The 19,898-nt window shown below is 33.7% G+C and overlaps 1 pseudogene; it reads left to right on the top strand.

The window, feature by feature from the left end:
- The first annotated feature begins 11,968 nt into the window (after nt 1-11,968).
- On the top strand, nt 11,969-19,600 carry LOC126495366 (odorant-binding protein-like; annotated as a pseudogene).
- Nucleotides 19,601-19,898: the final 298 nt, after the last annotated feature.

The following is a 19,898-nucleotide window of genomic DNA, read 5'->3' as shown; positions in this document are numbered from 1 at the left end:
TAAGACAGTTTTGAAAAATTTCTTGCTTTTCAAAATTATCTGTCACTTATTCTAAGCTTTAGCCTAATTTGGTTGCTTCAAGGTTGCAAATGTGACTTTGAGTGATTGTCCAGGTAGCCAGTTGTCTCTGTGATTTGTTGCATGTTTTGGAAGTTGTTTGATTGCACTTCCTAATTACTCAAGTAACTATTTCCCTTTTCGTATCTTTGATGGGGTTGATGACTTGGCCAAATTATGTATTATACAAATTATTTATTATACAAGTTATTTATTATACAAGACTCAAGCTACTTAGAATAGGGTATTTGTTCTTATTGTATATAATTTTGTAGTAAGTGTAGAACTCTCTTATTTAAACAAAAGGGGGAGGTACTACATGAAGGTTTATAGCTAGTAACTACCAGCCTACTGGGACTTGGCGTCATAGACTATTTACTGGGGATGTGGAAGCGCATCCGGCCCTTCTCTCCTCCCACTGAGCTCCATTTTGCTGGCTTGGTTTGTTTTAGATCTCATCTTCATCTATCGTTCAAGTAGAGAATCCTGATTTGTAAGTTTTACTCCTTAATAAATGCATGTCTATTTCTTAGTTCTGAGCTTCTATGGGATTCCTTTTTTAAGCATCTGATCTCTCTACCATCATTCATATATTTGACAAGCCTGTAATTCTTCTCCATAAACAATTATGAGCCACAGAGTGTAGCTGAAATCTTAACCTTGATTCAATCAATTGTCTTATAGATCATTAATTCTAGTGTCTGTGTGTGTGTGTATGTAAAACCTGTTTTTATTTTTTGTGTGTGTGCTAGGTGAAAGCAATATCATTCAGATATATCTCCATTTAGAGTCTATTTAGTTTTTATTTGTGATCTCCACAACATTGTATTTTAGAGAGTGCCATCTCACTATGTCACTGAATGATTTTATTTGAAAACAATCTTTGCAGATGTCCTCAAGTGTAATTATTTCCTTGTAAAGAGAGTGAATTTTGGAAACAGAGGTCTGCCTCTAGTCAGGTCATTTTGTGAATATCTAGCAGAGTATAGGATCAAACAGTCTCAAAATTGACAGTCTTCCTCCATAAACTAGGAGGGATTTGATAAAATTGTCTTTAAGAACAAAAAGTAGAATATTACCATGCTACAACTTTGCACTCTGGTCTTCTTAAATGTGAGAGTGGACATTTCTATTGTTTGTGCCTCTCAACATATGCCTTTTATTAAAATAGATGTTCTATGATAAAGAACACTCACTGATTCTTTCAGGATATTGCTTCAGTCTGAGGTGAAGATAGATTTGACTTTGGTTTAGTATCTAACCAACAAAGAAGTATTATCCTGAACATAAGAACGTACTCATGATTTACCTGGCTTTTGCTATTGTTCAAGGATGGATTCTCAATAAAATTCAAGGGGTCTCTGCTTTGCACTGATAATGCAGAAACTAAGTCAGAGAAGTGGGGCTTTGAGTTTATAAGATGGAATATGTGAAGAGGATGACTTTGAAGAGTACATCCTAAAATCAAAGAAGTCATAAACTTCAGCTACTCACCTTTATTTTGTTGACTTGGCTATAGTCATATCACAGCCTAATATAGACTACAGAAGTCAAAGATAGGGGAGAAACATGAATTGAGGAAAGAACACTTATCACAATATCAAAATCCACTCTAGAATTAGGAAATGAAATGTGATTTTATATTCCATTGTAGCCAATAAGGCCAAATCTTCTGGAACAAACAAATTCTAAATCAAAATCAATTATAAATAATGTAAATGTTTCCTCTAGTAATGATATTGTTCACCTAAAATCCCAGTACTCAGGAAGCAGGAAATGGTATACTGTTAAGTATTTAAGATCAGTGGGCAATCACAGTGAGTTCCATGCTAATACAGGCTAGATTGTGATTTCTGGCTCAAGTATAACAACAACAACAAAAACAATATAAAAAGTTTCAGTGTAAAATATCCCTTGATCAAGGTTGGAAAGATAATGACCAGTATGACAAAATATCCCTAAAAGTTCAATAAAGGCACTCATATCCTGGCAGCAATCAACATCTCTATAACTATACTTAAGAAACACTCCACAAGATGTAAATAATGCAAAAAGAAAACTATCTAGAGAATCTCACAAAGTACCCAGAGCTAGTGAGGTAGTCCTAGAAAATGCACTACCATGATTTTGATAGACCTGCATAATTAAAAACTACATTTTAAATACTTACTTTGGTACCCAAAAATAAGTGTAGCTCTAACCATTTCTTGAAGAACATTTTCTTTGTAACAGACACTATCACAGAAAATCCCAGTTTGTCAAAATGGAGAGAGCAACACATTGTAGTACACACAGATCCAGTGAGAATACTTATAGCATAACTATATACTAATTACTATACAACTGTTACAGAACAAGGGACTGATATATTCTAAGAGCAAGATGATCAGGAAGTCTGTTGAGAGACAGTGTCTCTTAAAATCAACAGGAAGCTGCACATAAAATATATAGAAATATGGCTGCTTAAAAAGTATTTGAATAATGGCAACAAAAATAATTATGCTATCATAAAAGGGGAAGTCTTATAGGTACCCAACCCTACAAAATTATAATCAACTCAGGACCAAGGAAGGGAGGAGGAGTATTTTTCTTTCCCACTGATGAATCTCCTAACTGATTATCCAATACTAAGTGGTCAGTTGAAAATTGGAAGAAAAACAAGATACACAAAAATTACTCAGAAGGTCATATTTATATATTCATGTTTAAATATATGGAATAGGTATGTATTTAAAATAATAATGAGAGGAAAAAGGTCATTAATTTGAGAGGGAGCAAGTGGTTACACAAGAGAGAAGTTACAGGGAGGAAATGGAAGTGGGATGATGTAATTATATGTTAATGTAAACAAAAATGAAATAAAGTATGACCTGATATGCAAAGTCATAAAAATTTTACATTTGAGTTGGAATAATGTTTCTAACATAACACAATGCTTGGCCTCACGTTTTTTGGAAGAAGGCAGCTTGTTGCTTCCCGGCTGCTAAGCCCAAAATAATCACAGAGAAGCTGTATTAATTAAGTTACTGGTTGGGTCATTAGCTCTAGTTTCTTATTGGCTAACTCTTACATAATAATTTAATGCATTTCCATTAATCTCTGTATTGCCACGTGGTTGTGGCTTATGGGACAAAGTTCTGGCATCTTTCTCTGGTGGGGCTACATGAATTTCCTCCAACTCTGCCTTCTTTCTTTGAGCATTCAGTTTAGTTTTTCTCACCCACCTAATTTATGCACTATCAACAGGCCAAGGCAGTTTCTTTATTCACCAGTGGTAATCCCAGCACACAGAGGGAAATACCACATCAACATTTTACATTTGTGACAATATATTATTTTTCTTAGGATTTGTTTTTAATAAAATAAATGATTGTTCTTGTTGCCACTTCCCACCACCCAGCTCCTGCATGGCTAGCTTTACCCAAAATAATTACACGGAAACTGTATTCTTTTAAACACTGCCTGGCCCGTTATCTGTAGCCTCTAATTGGCTAATTATCACATCTCAATTAACCCATTTCTAATAATCTGTGTGGCACCATGAGATGGTGTCTTATCAGGAAGGATTCTAGCCTACATCTGTCTGGGGTTGGAGAATCATGGCAACTGCCTGACTTGGCTTCTTTCTCCCAGCATTCTGTTCTGTTTACTCCACCTACCTAATTTTCTGTCCTATTAAAGGGCCAAGGCAGTCTCTTTATTTAAACAATGAAATCAACACAAAATAGAAGACTCTCCCACATCATGTTCTCTTTACTGTTTTTATTTATTTTGGTATTTCATTATATGACTTCAGGAATCTTTAAGCATTTTTCATATATATTTTAATTGATTGCCTCCAACCCCCTTTTTCTTTTCTATCTCCTTGTTGTTTATGGGTAATTACTGTCAATAGTTATACTGTGAAAACAAAAACTAAAAGACAAGCAGAAATGGAACCAGATAAGAAGTACATTGAATAGATTGAGCAAACTGCAAATCTAACAGCAAAATTAAGGACAATAGTTTTTTTTCTTCATGAGTATAAAGTTATATTTGGTTTTGTAGGTACTTCTTTTTGTTTTCTTTTCTTCTAGCCAAGTTTTAGTATAAGGTCAGACACCAGTGAGAAGAGGCTCTGAGTGTACAATGTGTACTTAGAAACAATCTGTTGTGTCAATATTCTGGATGTTTTCATTTAGTGAACTTGAAATTTTTAGTTCTGTGTTTGGTTGAGTCCAACAAGAAAAAAAAGTCCTTAATGTACCTCATCATTTAGATAAGTATAGCATACAATGAAAATATAATAAGAAGTGAAAGAAATGAAAGAAAACACGATGTGGACTTTCATTGTTGAAAATAAAGAGAGGTAGAGTTGTAGTACAGACTTTAATTTTAATGCTGTGAGCACTATTTTGTGATTATTCTGAGGCATGAGAGAGTGAATCAATTATTGAGTTAGCTTTGTGTTCCATAAAGCTTTCAGAAAATGAAATTATTAACTTAGGTTTTGTATATGCTTATATTCAAGCAAAAATATGGAAATTTTCCAGGGAGCATTTTCACTAAATAGAATAGTAAAAAAGAATGAAGGCAATAATATAAAAATCTGCCCTCCTTTGACCTCAGCCTGAATGAATGAGGCAAGTTGTCCAGTTTTATACAGGAAGCCAAACCACAGGGAACTTTTAAGGTTGAGGAGTCTGTCAAGTATGTCACTCAACTGAAAAAAATAGTTTTTATTTTTCAGACATTCGTAGTCAGTTGATCTAAATAGCGAGTAAATAGTAGTTTGTGATTAAGGAAATTTATATATCTTTTTATGATATATTGAGACCAAAATGTAGATATCACTTTGGGAATAATAAAATACAGAGATTCAAGCAAATGTAAGATAGCAAGTTGTCAATAGATATTCTAAGGAAAAGGATTTTGATAAGTATGAGACAAACATTACAATAACACTTTTGATAAAATAAAGTTCTGTAATACAGATCATGTAAATCAATTCTATAAAAGAATAATGAGGTGAATCACAAACATAAATATTTAAGAGGAAAAGCTGAAGAAAATGTATGAGTATTATCTCACAAAACTTTAAAAACTTGGACAATAGAAGTGTAAAAATATTAGGGGAAAGACAGTTGAGTTAATACATTGTCCTACATAGGACAGGGAAGCAAATAGGAAAGGTAAACTTTAAAAAAATGTAGATATTTTGGACATTGAGCTAAACATTGCCTGTAATGGCACATATATTCAAAATGTATGACTATATCCTTAATATCATTAATAAAAATAAGCACATCAAATATTCTTGGGCACAGAGAACTATAGAACATATATTATATACTTTTTATGAAAATGTAAAACAAAATGGCATAGAAACTATAACAAACATATTGCAATGTTTCTCTGCACAATGGCTCAGTATTCACAAAAATAATGGTGGCATTTGAGAAATGTGACATCATACAGGTGTGCTCCTCTGCCTATATTGATCCTGAATATCAAGCAAAGAGATACCACAGCTGTGAATAATTTCAACAATTGAATCATGGGACTTCAGAAAACTGAAAAGCATTTGCACAGATAAGGAAACAATTGGGTGAAGAGATGGTACACAGAATGTGTGGGAATCTTAGCCAACTTTACAACTGAAAGGTGATAAATATTCACAAAACATGAAAAACTAAAAATACAGAGTCAGGAGAACATATACTACATTCAAAATGGGTCTGAGAATGAAGAGAGACAGAGAGAAACAGAGAAAATGGCTCAGAAATGTTTTATAAAATGTCCCTTTGCACTTGTCATTTGGGAAATGCAAATCTGAGCACTGTTGAGATTTTATCTTAACCCAGTCAGAAGAGCAAAGATCAAACAAACAAGAAACCTGGGAGTGTGAAACACTCATTCACACTCGGTGGAATTACAAAACTGCAAAATTCTGCAAACTGTTGTGGACAATTCCTCAAGAAGATGACAGTAAATCTAGCATATGGAACAACTATACCACTGCTTGTTACATGTCCAAAGACTCAATATCCCATTAATATTTTCTTAGTCATTTTTAGCTGCTCTATTCACAATATCTAGGAAACGGAAAAAACTGAGAAATGGATAATGAAAATGTGTTTCAAATGCACTATGAAACTAGATTTAGCTATAAATAAAAATAGTATCATGACCTTTAAAATTAAATGAAAGGAGAAGGAAAGATCATACTGAGTGAGGTAATCCAGATCCAAAGAGAAAAAAGAATACCCAAACATCACATTTTCTTTTTCATCTGCAATTCCTAACTCCAAATCAACAGATCTAAGTATAAAACATTGAGTGAAAAAAAATATATCAGAATGTGTAAAGGACTATGTATAGGGTGGGGGTTGATGAACGGGAGGTTAATGACAAGATAAAGGTTCTCTAAAAATGAAAACAGAATCATAAGGCTAAGGTTCCAAAGAAGGGGGATATTTTAATACAATAAGGCATGGGGAGGGGAGTGAAATAACATCAAACTTGTTTCAGCAAGCATCAAAGGATATTTTATATTTACATAATTTATTATAATTTTATTTTGTATTTATATTTTATATTTACCTAAATTTATCTACAATATATGTTAATGTAGGCATATACATATACAAGTGAATAGACATTGATATCATAAATAAACTAAGCCACTTGGACTGGTAAACTACCAACCAGAACAATAAACTAACAAATGGATAGTGTAGGGAATGAGAAAATTCCTTTGGAATGGTTTGTCACATTGTCAATGTGACTGCCAAAAATTATAAAGTATCTGTTTTCAGCTTGCTTACATTGCAGAAGTTATGGGTGGAACCCTATGTCTAAAGTCACTATACAGTTAAGATACAGGAATCAGATAATTGTAACTGGTCCTTAACTTTTTTCCTGTGATTTTACTTTTCCTGTTCCAGAAAATATGATTTAAGATGCTAAGAGGGGGATATAAACAGTCCTAACTAAGAATGGCAATTAGAAGCATAGCCAGATAAGCAAAATGGTACAAAAAGTGATACTCCTATGTTGTTGGCAAACAATAACCTGTCTTGACAGGATAAATAATAACTCACCAGGAGGGAAATCATTTCTGGTAGTTAAAATCTTTTCAAATGCCCAGTGTTAGTGAGATCATGGATTTTAGAAAAGCATCTACTACTGGAATTTTGCTTAATCAACATAATTTCCTCCTATATTCTAAATCTTTTATTTATAACCAGAAATAAGTGTAGGTAGAACCTCTTTCTGAGAAAACTTTCTCTTTACAGCAACAAAAACCATCATAGAAATCCAAACAGGACACAAGGTAGAGAACAACAGAATGTGCGGGCCAGGCACCAATGTGTAAATCTACTTTTCAGCTTCTGCATCTAGGGACCAGGGAGCATTTCTGAAGAGGGTGTAGAAAGACAGTAAAAGCCATAATGCCAAGAATTCTTCTGTGACACTTTCTCTGATAAAAATTGTGGAATTAAAGATGGGAAAATATCAATATTAATATGGAAGGTGAAATTTATGCAGAGTCCCAGCATTGGACAATGACCACACATATCTAATGAGTGTGGGAAGAATGTGAATTAGCCTCACCTAGGGAAGAGTGATTGTTCAATGCAGAGTAGTAAGGCTCAAACCATATATAGTTAAAGAGAAAATCATACTCATCAGGTTGTGTGTAATATGCACACACACACAAACACACGTGTGTATGTGTGCATCAACAATAATCAAAATGAAAGTCTATAAAGTTGAGTGGGTGTATACATACAAGATATTTCAGGGAGGGTAGGTAAGTGGGAGGGACTTATTGCAGGAAAGAAAGAGGGAAATGATGTAAGTTGATGACAACTTAAAACAATAAAATGCAATAAAACACCACCTAATATGTAAAGAAGCCATTGACATTTGAGTTTGGATTTTCTTTCTAATATCACAAAGCACTGAACTTCATATATTTTGCATTAGGACAATAATTACTTGACTATGATTCATTTGAATCATCTAAAAATTAACTATGTTATTTTTCCTCTCTGTTGAGGATTATTTGCTTTTATTTTTCATTACATGTCTTTAAGATTGTTTAAGGTATTTCCATATATACATAGTTTCAATTGAGTAACTCCCAACAGCACCCTTTTCTCAAAGTTATGACTTGTGATTCTAATGTCTGCCATTTTTTTTTTGTGAAAAGAAAAATACAGAGACAAGAAGAAACAGAAAAAAAATATGGGAAAATGCATTGGTATCTCTGTGGGATTTGTGAACTTAAGAACCAAACATGCAAAATAAAGGACAAATAGCTTCATGTGTGTAAATTTGTACTTGCCATGGAAGATATTGCCTGAGTTTTCTCTTTCTAGCTAAACCTTAGTATAAGGTCTGTCATCAGAGTGAGAAAAGGCTCTGAGAATGCCATGTGTCTTTAGATAAGAAACTTATGTGTAAATTACTTTGGTGTTTTTAATCTGTGACCATAGACGAGTTACTATTCTTGGCTGAATCCTGAATACAAGATCAAAATAAGGCCTAAAGGCTCAACATTCATAATATTGATATAGAAAAAATAATCAGAATGTCAAAAAATGAAAAAATGAATTTCAGACTGTTCCAAATAAACAGATAGAGGATTATATTTATAACAGATATTAAATTAAATTGTAAAATCTTTTGATTTCTTTAATTTTAATATGCTGTATTATAACAAACCAATTGCTCCTTACATTTCTTCCTTCAGAAGCATTCCATATTTTCCCCTTTTTCTGTCATTTATTTGAGACTTCTTTCAAAATTAGTTGCTGTTATATTCAAAATTACTGTTATGTGAGTAGAGATAAAAGAAAGGGAATTTGCAGTGAATGAATTTGTTTAGTGTTCCATAAAGCTTTTCAGAGTACAAAATCCTTACCTAAGATGGTGCATATGTGTGTACTCAAGCAAAGACACAGGCAGTTTCCTGGAACATTAATGTCAGACAAGAGAGTAAGACAGAGGAAGAAGGAAATATTTACAAACTGCCCTGATTTGACCTTCACCTGAAAATATGAGGCAAATTGCCTAGGATTGAACATCATACCAAAGCCAAAGGGAACTGTTGATGTTGATGTTGGGGACTCTGAGGTGATTTGTCACTCAACTGAAAATAAAGGATATTTTCTTTTCAAACTCTCATGGTTGATTCAACTTTGTGTTCTAAACGGCAGTGTGTTTTTAAAAATAATTTGTGTCTTTTTTATAATATATTAGAACCAAAATGTATATATTAATTTGGGAATTTAAAATACACTGTATAATTGTAAGTATAAAAGAGACTGTTGTCAATGGATATCTAGAAGGTTCTATTTCTATAGATTTTATTGAGCTCTATATTTTTCTCTGCTCCCTTCCTGCCACTTCCCTCCCCTTCAATACTCTACCATCGTCCCCATGCTCCCAATTTACTTTTGAGTTCCTCCTATCTTTTACTACTTCCCATGTAGATTAGATCCATGTATATCTCTCTTAGCGTCCTCATTGTTGTTCAGATTGCTTCTCGGTCTTTTGCCTAAGACCAAGTGTCGAAGATTCTTGATAACCACAAGAGAAAATATTATTAATCATAGACATTTCAGTCTCATTTTCCCCAGTACCCTAGAGTATGTCCATTTGAACCATGGATCTTTATAATTACAAAAGAGAATCTGAAGAAATTTAGAACTGGTCATGTTGAAGTCTGAGAACATGGAAACTGAACTAAGGAAACTATTTAGAGAAAGCATCAATGAATGAATATTTATTCTAGGATTTCCAAAGAGGCAAATTTTATTAACCTTTAGATATTAGGAACAATGAGACATAGCAGTGAAGTAGTAAACACAGAATGAATATGCTTTTACTGCAACAAGGGCAGTGGCATGTTCCTGCTATACAGAACAGGAAAGATGATGGAAGGAGAAAATAATAAAATAAATCTCTTCCAATTTGATGACAAATTGAACATATAATGATAATTGAATTTACGGTACATGAATCCTAAGGTGAAGTCACTGCTTGAGGTTGGGTACACAATTTGTCACTCACCAGAAATTTAAAAAGTATTGATTTTCTGAGTCATTATGGTTGATTAATTTTGGGGATTTTTATAACAGAGTGTGTAATAGACAAAAAACACATTTTTTTTTACAAATTAGCAGGGTTCATAGATGGTTATTAATTTGGGAATAATTGAAAACAAACTGTTTCATTAAAAATGTTAAGGAACATATTGCTGGTAGATATTCTTTGCAGAAAGATTTGGATCAATATTTGAGTTAAAATACCTCTCCTTACAATGTATTTATTGTCCATGGGAAAGTGAATATGTGTAATCAGAAACTCCTTTCTGGTACTTTCTCATGATTGTTGATTGTTTCTATATTCTCAACAGCTAAAAAATGGAAACAACCTAAATGTTCTACAGATGTCTAATGGATAATGAAATAGTGATACATGTACATCATGTTATAAATATTTCATTATAAAGGAAATTAAAATCACAAGTTTTGCAGGCAAGTGGTAGGGTCTATGAGTAAGCAAACCCAGACCAAACAACAAATGTGGCATGTTAGGTCTCTTCTGTTATTCCCAATTCCTAAACTTCAGATAAATGTTTTGGACTCAGTTGCTACCTTGGAACCCATATGCATGGAACAACATTTAGTGAAAAAAGAATCCACAAAATTGGAAGAGATGAAGAGGGTGCATATTGGAGGCTTTAGAGGGAAGAAAGGAAAGTGGCGATTGATGTAATTATGCCATAGTCTCAAAATTAAAAATAGACATAATAATAGGATATAATTTTAAGAAAGTGTCATGAAGGGATGACTAATTCTGTATAATGTCTTAGTAATCATGTGTTGTCAACAAAATACCAAAGTGCTAACTACAGGTTTTTCCACATGTCAGAGAAGGAAACCCCAGAGGATAAATAAGTACTGCAGAGTCCTGATATTTTTTATTGTTCCTAGAAATGGATAACAAGTTCCTATGGCTAAGCACAACACAGACCTTGATTTTGATGTGTAAAAAAGTCAACTTTTCAGGTAGGGTCCTTGATTTAGGAATTGTAAGCATATTTTGAGCTTGAAGGCAGAGTCCATTTGCAAATTGTACAGTTTTTCTGAATGTCATTATTTTATAGACTGTTTCACTTGATTTGTTTTCTTTTGATTAATGATACCTGTATTTATTGCCAGTGGATACGTAGCAGCATTTTTCTATTGTTTATACTGTTAAACTTTGTTTATACTGTAAACTTTGTTAAATCTCTTGTAGCACATTGCTGTAGCTTTTGAATTCAGTGTTCTGAAAGAATAGTGTAGTCAATATATTGGAAGACTTAAAGGTAGCACAAGATATATCAATACCCTTATAGGAAATCCTCTTCCAAGTTTTACCACCTTATCTTCTAACAGGGTGGGTGCTTTGGATAATAAAGCCAAGATCACAGTTTTAAATTAATTTAACTGCAAAGTATTATGCTTAATTTTGGGATGTATTTTAAAGCATATGCCATGGTTTTAAATGAATTCAATAGGACATATGCATATGCATTGTGACCTTACCCACCAGTATAGTTCTGGAAGCAAATTTACTACTTAAATGGCTCACAGGAATAGATTTTTCTTTCTGACATGAATGCTCAATTAATCATCCCAACAGCACCTGACCTTTACCCTAATCTTATTAGTTTAGGGATATGATATCATATGTTGTTCAGCAGGATGAACATAAACATACTGGACAGATGTAGGTTGCTGTGGAGCAGAACCATTGGTTGATTCCATGAAACTCCCTCTAACTAACTGTATAAAAAGCTTTGTCAGTTCAGTTCCTCCACAATCAATATCCTATTTTGAGCTTCTACAGAAGAGCAAAGGCAGGCACCACCATGGTAAAGTTTCTGCTGCTGGCTTTGGCATTTGGTCTGGCTTATGTTCAGGCTGAACTAAATTCTTTTGATGTTCTTCAATAGCTTTATTCTGTGGGTGTGATATGTCATTCAGTTTGTCTGTGCAAGTACATATTCATGAAATAACCTTTCTGACTTTCATTCAGTTATACATTTCTAGTCAGATTTCTCAAAGACGAAACAAATGAAATAAAAAAAAATGGGTTGAATTTGCAGAGCATAGGAGACCAAAATATGGGTAATTCCAAAAAGTCTTAGGTTCAAAATGTTATGTAAATTGATTTATCATATTGCTCAGTGTTATTCTTTATCTCTTGAAGCATGATTTTGAACTAATAAGAAAACTATTATTGATTTATTTTGTAGTTAGCTTATGTATTTCGAAAGATTGGGATAAGAGATGCAAGTACTAACTCACAATACAATGGCCTTTGTCGTTTTTTTCAGATTGAAGGAAAGTGGGTTACCATTGCCATCACTGCTGACAATGTGAACAAGATAGAGGCAGGAGAACCCCTGAGACTCTATGTTTGTGAAATTACTTGTACTGAGGCATGTAGTAAAATGGAAATCACATTTTATGTCAAGTGAGCAAATTGTCAACCATGTAAACTGAGCCGACTGTTTACATTTGACAGATTTTATGTTGTTAAACTTATAGGCAAATGTTCTTTTTCTGGTAAGATATGTAAAGCCTCATCTTCAGAAATGTGATTGTGTTATTCTATGATGGGGATGGGTTATCTCTGGACACCACATGAAAGTTAAAATCTGTCTCTGATTCTATGAATGTTTCTTGAGAAATCCTTGTGGCTAGAGGCCTGTGGTTGAATTTTATGCTCTAACATTAGAATCATAAGACTCTAAGTATCTCACTTCTAGTAATCCAAAATATAGATGTTAGTATTTGGGTCAAAGTCATACATGTTATATTATTTAGCCATAGGTGTCATAAAAAAGTTCTTCCACAAACAGGTCAGGAAAATCTAATTTGCAAATGCACATTTGGTATGGGAAATCCTTCTGTATATGTGTTGCTTTTATTGGTCAATGAATAAAGAAGCCACTTTGGCCTGTGGTAGTTCACAGTAGAGCTAGGTGGGAAAAAGTAAACTGAAATCTAGGAGAAAGAAGGTAGAATCAAAGAGATGCCATGTAGCCACCAGAGGGGAAAGATGTGAGTTGCCAGCTGGAATCTTGCCAGTAGGCCATGAGCCTCAGTGTCAATATAAAATAATCAAAAATTGGTTAATTATAGATATAAGAGATAGCTAGCAATATGCATAAGTGATTGGCCAAGAAGTGAGTTAAATAATGGAGTTTCTGTGCAATTATTTTGTGTCTGAGCCACTGGGAACATGTCTCCAGTGCTTTCTGACATTTGGATGACAATATTCAATGAAAGAGTAGAGAGGAATGTATGAATTTAAAATACTTAGAACCAATACTTTGCTCTAGCCACAGTTCTAGTTTTGGTTAGACATAAAAGCACTTAAAAGACATTCATAAAATCCTGTGCACATATTGTTGGACCAGAAAAGATAAATAACATATTGAATATAGTATGTAAATAGTAAAATTTAAATAAGTAAGTCTTCATAGCACTTGGGAAAATTTCCACAAATCAAATAATTCATATATATGCTTATAAACAGAATGATATTTTCTAAAAAAATAATTATGAAGAATGAGGTAAACAGAGATACATCTCCTCTAGCTCTGAACATTTTTCATAGATATTAAAGTATCTCAAGTTCTTTGTAAATCTTGAAGATCCTTAATCTGAATTCAAAGGATGAATACAAAAGCTATGATTTCTCTGTTTGATTTTTAGTGCAAATAATCAATGTTCAGACCAAAATCACTGGGTCTAGGCAAGAAGATAGCAACTACAGAACCCAGTGTAAGTATGGGATCTGGGCACTTCCTCTATGAAGAAAAACATTATGGGTGAGCATATACATCCTAACACTTCAGTCACCCATAGGTACATGGAACTAGAACAATTTTGATTACTGGGAAAGTTATCAATTCTTCCAACCAACTGAGATATAATAAAATGTCAGAGTATATTGTAGGTCATCTGAAGTTTACATGGAGAAGATCAATATTAACTAATTATGTGAGTAATGCTAACAAAATGTCTCCAAATAGTTTCCTTCATGAAAATTTGCTTCTAGATAATATTCAGTGTCCTTTCTTTCATACAGTATCTCAGATTGTTATTAGACAGGAATACCACTCCCTAATAGGACTCAGTGGCCTCGAACATCTTTGCAAACTTCATGATTCAGGCTACCAAGTACTTATATTATAGGGATTATCTATCATCCTGGATTCATAGAGAATTTAAATTAACAGTGCTATTTTAAAGTTTTCTTTTCTATATTTTGTAAAAATCATAACATTTAGAACATTGGATGATAAAATTCACTTTTGAAAAGCAGTTAGGAGAAAATCTATTTAAGAATTTCAAACTTACTACCTTAATTTTGAAAAAAAAATACTAAAATAATAGCAACACTATTCAACTGAATTATAAATAGCATAAATTTTTGTTGATTATAAATGAAGGGAAGGTACATTCTTCTAGCAAAATAATGCTTTTCTAACCTTACATAGATATATAAAAGCAGTCACATAATAGAAATGACCAAATACTTAAATCCATTTATTTTCCTGTGAACCATTTTGTCATTCAGTCCGTGTCTGTAACAGGAAATATCATACACACACACACACACACACACATGCATGCAAACACAACAGAAAGAGAGAGAGATAGTGAGAGAGACAAAGAGCGAGAAAGGGAGGCATACATACACAGAAACACACACAGAAAGACTGACTCACACAAAGATGACTGCTAGAGTCAGAGTCAATATTAATTTTTTGTCAACAGTTGACATCAAACAAAGTAGAAAAATGAGTGACACTAAGTTTTGAAATGTGTCTTTATTGCAGTGGAAGGTGGTCATATATTTAAACCTGTGATTGCAACAGAAGACATCATAGTCCTTGCTGGTGATAATGTGGATCAAGCCAGCTGGATAACAAAACTGATTTTTGTTCTTGGTAAGAATGGTAGTGGGTTCTCTGAAACAGTAACAAAAGTATAACCCTGTAAATAAAAATTAAGTAAGATTCACCACCAACTACAGTGTCATGGTATTTACAAACTTCTGTCGACTAGATGTCAATCTGTTTGTTTTGTGGACCAACTGTTACATTATATTGCATTTCAAGTAGTATGGTCATTGTAGACTAGGGGAAATGGGGGGTATTGGAAGAGTTTATTTTCATGTTTCCTTACTGGGAAGAATAGAGTAAATATTATTTTCCAAAAATTCAGACCATTTTTGGTGTCATTTGATCAAGTGTGTACTAAATTAAAACATGAACTCTAAAGTATAGATTTGGAAGAAATGTGAAGATTCCTCTGACAGGCGTCATGACTCTCCAGTGTTATGTGTAACATGAGTGGCTGGCTGAGTGTTTGGGTTTTTGTCCCGCCCAGTACCCCACAACTGTTTAGCCCCAAAGAAAATCACACATAGGTCTCCATAAATTATAAACTGATTGGCCCATTAGCTCTAGCCTCTTACTGGCTAACTCTCACATCTTGATTAACCCCTATTTCTGATCTGTGTTAGCCATGTGGCTCAGTACCTTTTTTCAATGGGGCAGATCACATCCTGCTGCCTTGGTGATCTGGGCAGGAATGGGAGGAATCAACTTTCTCCTTCCTAGAATTTTCCTGTTCTCATTGCATCATTTTTACTTCCTGTCTGGTTTTCCCACCTATACTTCCTGCCTGGCCAATCAGCATTTATTTATAACATGATTGACAGAATACAAGCAATTCTCCCACATCAGTTATGTTTTTGAAAGTGGATAGGATGGAGATGAGTGAATTTTCTGGAGAAATTGTTTTTATTTTTTGATGCGTCATGAAACCCTAAAAAGTGATGTCATACCACCATTTAGACTTCATTAAATGTGTCCATGGAACTTGTGAAAATTATTATTGCCTGTATTGACTCACCCAGGGTAGTTGAATTTGGAGGAGTTGGTATTTTTTTTATGTATATTGTGGTGGGATACGAAGGACACAATGTAAATTCTCCAGAATTAAAATGGAAGTGTCTCTGACATTGTCATTCATGCAACGTAGGAAAAGGTTACCCTTAACTCCTGAGCTACATGAGAAACTTGAGGCATATCCTGAAGAACATAGCATTCCACCAGAAAACATTCGAGATATTCTGGCTACAGGTAATCTCAATGAATATTTTTATCCATAGCCTTTATATGTGTGTGTATAAAACTGTGCATTCATAAATACATGTATATGTACATACTGAGTCTTTCTGCCTATGTGTCTATCTATGTATCTATGTATCTATGTATCTATGTATCTATGTATCTATGTATGTATCTATGTATGTATGTATGTATCTATCTATCTATCTATCTATCTATCTATCTATCTATCTATCTATCTATCCATCAACAATGTATTTACCTATCTAGTCAGTAAGATCCCTGAATCAGATTATATCTAGCCATATGCTATCTTTCAGTTGTTATTTTCAGCAACAATACTTGGGGAGCTGTTCTCATATTCGTATGAGAACATTTCTGTCAATCCTTACCCCATTTATGATCTCTTACAGATACTTGTCCTAAATAACAACCTGCTGGAGGTGAGTAGAAACAGAAGCCAAGCCTAATCATCTGTATATTTGAATGGATTTGTGCTCATTACATAAAAAATTAGAGGTAAATATGTGACCAAGGAAAAAATGAATGAAAAAAATCTAGACAGTTTATTATTTGTCTTTTAAAACTGAGTATCTTACTGTGACAAGAAGAATAGCATATTTTTATTTATAAAACAGTTTAAAGACATATATCTTAATATAAATTGCTAATATTTTCTATATCGATGTATATTCCATCAATAAAACTGTGGCATGATATTTGATAAATCTTACTTTAGTTATGATTGTGGCATATCATTTGTTACAAGTAAGATACAAGCATGTTGATCTTTTCAGTATATTCCTTGAAACCTCTCAATGTAAATAGTCATGTAAGGCTAAAGAATGTCATTATTTACTGTCAGCATTGGTCCTATAGAATCCAAAGCACAAGATATTGGTGATTTCTAGGAAAGGAACAGTTCATGTACAATCCCTTCTCTACACTCTATATTGTTATATTTAACTTTGTGTTCATATATTCTCAAAGGCAAAAACTTTCTTGTCTTACCAACCATATTTCAATTTTTGCTTCTATGTCTGCACAGATCAAAACAGGCTGAGAATTATGCATTATATCCTCTTGGCCACGGAATCAGTATCACATACAAATCTCCATTTCTTTCTAAATGAGTATTTCCCTCACCTGTGAAGTCAAGATACCACATTCCAAATTCCTGACTTACCTTTCTTTTTCTGCTTATGACCTATGAGTTGTTCTTTTTTTGAATTATTAAATAAAATGTTTTTAGAAGTAATAAGGACCCCGTGTAAAGGATCTCATTTAAAAATCACATAAATTTTCACTAAGCTAATTAAAATCACCACTCTTTTGTAACAATTGATATCTGTATTACTAAAACTTACTATAATAATGAGAAAGTTTACAATTGCTAGAGAACCATGGACACGAACTCTGCAGAAGTGAATTGTATGTTGTGTTCTTATTTACCTTCAGCTGAAAACCACTTTGAAAGATTTCATGAAACAAACTCTTTGGGTCTGCCTCCGTGTTACACATTTTTTAAAACAAAGGATGATATATGTTTTCAAACGTCCATCTGAGGACATTATCTCTTGTTAAATTAATTCAGTAGGCAAATGGATCAGGATATTCTTAAACAGTGTACATATGAGTCATTCTCACTTGATGAATAAATTCATAAGAATGATATACCATGTATTCCAATCCCTATAAATATGCACATATTTATTACAATTTTCTGTTATGAATACAATGATTCCTTAGAATGTAGTTAGCTTTCAAAATAGAAAAGGCAATGCAATCTTCTTTGAGAGCTTTGGACAGAGATAAAGAAAAGATATTATACAGTGTTGCTACATACAGTCTCTCATCTAAAGACATAACACAATCAAAGTACATTCAATACTTATAGGCAATATATATGAATAAGAAAAAATGAAACATTTTCTTGTTGAAAAAACTGTTATTTAACCTTTCTCTGTGTGTCTTGTAAAATAAAGTGACTTCAGAAAAAATACTTGACTAATATTTTATAAAAATTCTCTATATTAAATACACATTTACATCACTTTACCCCATTCTTGAAATAATTTCTACTATGCTTATGCCCCCATCTCTTCTTCAAATTTTTCCTACTTCATCGTGAATATATGTATTTATTTGAAAGTATTTGTGAATGTGTGTGTATGTGTGTGTGCATGTGTATGTGTGTGTGTGTGTATTTAGAGAAAGGAGATTGACAGAGAAATTTATAGTTCAGCAGTGTCCATTTAGAGATTCTAATATGTATTCATGTTTAGTACTGGACCCTTGGTCTTCAATTACTTATTACTTATAAGTGGTTTCATTTAAGAGATAAAAGGAATATGATTACTACTTTAAGTAACATAAGTCGGTTTCTAAGATGCTAAGCCTTCAAATGGCATGGAATTTTTAAAGTTCACCATTCACATCATGATAGCATGGTGTTGAATAGCCGATAGCATGCTTCCTTGTGGTGCCAATAACATGGAAAGTCCATAGAATTGTGGCAATAAACTTGGCTCCATCTGGTAACATTGCCATGAGGCTAGACTCACAGAAAGCTGAGGCATGGGGTTGATTCACCCTTCAATGCCACAGTTTTAATCCTAGCCATACTGCTTAGCAATTAAAGACTTGGGTGATCAGGAAAAAAGACATATACAATAAAGATAAATTTAGACAAAAAATCTAAACAATTTACAGTGTTTTTAAAAAAATATGTGAAGGCTTGTCTCATTTGTCTTCTCATTTGGATTTAAACTCCATGCTTCCCAGGCTTCATGGGCCTGGGCAGTCTCTGCCCACCTGGTTTGCTCTTTTTCTGAGAGATTTTTAAATCCCCCTTGCAGCACGAGTAAGAGAGCAAGCAGTTGCCAAACGCTGCAACCCCTTAGGACAACTCTTTGTCACATGGAGGCATATGGAGCTTCTGGGTTGCTGTTCTCTGTGCCTGGATTCTGGGTTTCTGGTTCTGTGTTTAGGATTGATTTAATTACATTTACTTTGTTGAGCAACTCATATTTCCCAGTCTTTAACAAATACTAAGGCAGACTCTGAAACAGGACCCTGTTTCTGTCACCTTCACGTTGGTTCTAGTCACGACTTGGAAACAGCGCCACCTGCTGGATAATAGGTCATATGGCCATTTTCATTTCCATTGCAACTTTTACTACTTTCTTTAATAATACAATGGATGATATCACGCAAGGCTTAATGATAATTTCAATGTCTAACAATGTAGAAAGAACTGAGGAGCTTATGCTCAAAGAAAAGTACTTGAGATCTGAGATGTTAGCCACATGGCATGGGGTTGATCCCTTCAAAGATAGTAATGCATAACTTGTTATCAGTCCACAAGGCTCGGGAATTGGGTGCCCTTTGTACTATCTTTGTGAGAGACTAGACCAGAGCCTCTCCTAGACCCTTATTGTGATCTGGATTATCTCATCAGTCTGCAGAACTTGAATTAATGAAAGGTGTTGCATGCAGTCATTCTATAACACCCATTATTATGGAATGTGTAACATGGACAGGCTGGGCCTGCTTGTTTGTTGGGGTTTTTGTTCTGCCCAGTACCCCACAACTGTTTAGCTCCAAGGAAGGTCACACATAGGTCTCCATAAATTATAAGCTGATT

Source organism: Alexandromys fortis, unplaced genomic scaffold, assembly GCF_014885135.2.
Source record: "Alexandromys fortis isolate MF-2015 unplaced genomic scaffold, M_Fortis_MF-2015_v1.1 scaffold_490, whole genome shotgun sequence".
Lineage (NCBI taxonomy): Eukaryota > Metazoa > Chordata > Mammalia > Rodentia > Cricetidae > Alexandromys > Alexandromys fortis.
Note: the sequence above shows the minus strand (reverse complement) of the source record. Positions and strands in the feature narration are given on the sequence as shown.